The sequence below is a fragment of the Fragaria vesca genome, linkage group LG6, assembly GCF_000184155.1.
Source record: "Fragaria vesca subsp. vesca linkage group LG6, FraVesHawaii_1.0, whole genome shotgun sequence".
NCBI lineage: Eukaryota > Viridiplantae > Streptophyta > Magnoliopsida > Rosales > Rosaceae > Fragaria > Fragaria vesca.
In genome coordinates, this window is record NC_020496.1 from 14,603,862 (window position 1) to 14,604,923 (window position 1,062).

Genomic DNA, 1,062 nt, shown 5'->3' on the forward strand with positions numbered 1-1,062 from the left:
ACATAATATCAGTAGCTAGGGAAATGAAAACTGAAAACTGTTTTACCAGCATCCACTAGACATCTGAAGGCACATCTCTGAAAAATTTCAGCTCAAAATGACATGATATGTAGAAGAAGTGCCTCTTCAAAGTCATTGCACAGTAGCAGTCTCTGTTCTGATCTCCATGCTTTGACCATTTAATAACTACAGTTCCAGTGACTCAAAGAGGCTGAAATTTGGAAACAACACAGTAGACAAATAGGGGTAATACTCCAAATATTTTCAGCTCCAAATAGCATCCATATGGAAAAATATGATCCCCCAAAGTCGACTGAAAATCTGGACAGAAACTGTTCGCTTCCCCATTCTTGCATTCTTCACAATTCCGATTCCAAACACCTCCCAACCTCCCAAAAGTTACTATAAAGTCTTATTCAACACAAAAAGAAGATAATAAAAACAGGAATGTTACCGATGATGTGCTAGGGTTGCCTCCCTAGCGAGCACTTTGTTTAAGGATGTCGTTGCCGGTCCATAAGATGTGAGTTTCGTCAAGTTGGATACTTCTCAAGTGCGACCACCCTATTGTTAGGGGCTAAGGGACCCCTTGACATATCATAGAGGCATGACCAGGAGCTACAAAAGAATACTCCAATTTGAGGCCAAAAGAGTAGCCTCTTAGCTTTCCTCTTCTCAATTCTACTTTGAGGAGCCATCCTTACCTTCTCCTTCAAGATAGATGTAGAAATGGTGCTCATAGGAACAATAGGTGGTAGAGGCTCTTGGAAGTGATGGGGAAGTTTGATCACAAGAGCTCCATTTCCTTTCCAATCTATTACCTCATTGTAGAACCATAGACCACTTAAAGGTGGATTGAGAGGTAAGATCACCTCAAGCTCAATCTTCTCATTAAGTACAAATATGCTCAAGGTTCTACAATTCACCTTGGGAAGCTCATGATGGATCTCCATGGGTGTGGGAGGAGAGAAAGTCCTAGACTCTTCAACATCTTTATCATCACAAGGCACCAAAGAACCCTCCTCCTCTTTGGGAACATCACCCTCAATGAATAAAGGATTG

General features: G+C 41.3%; 1 pseudogene; it reads right to left on the bottom strand.

The window, feature by feature from the left end:
• Nucleotides 1-533: 533 nt before the first annotated feature.
• Nucleotides 534-1,062, bottom strand: part of LOC101312079 — a 36,908-nt pseudogene continuing 36,379 nt past the window's right edge.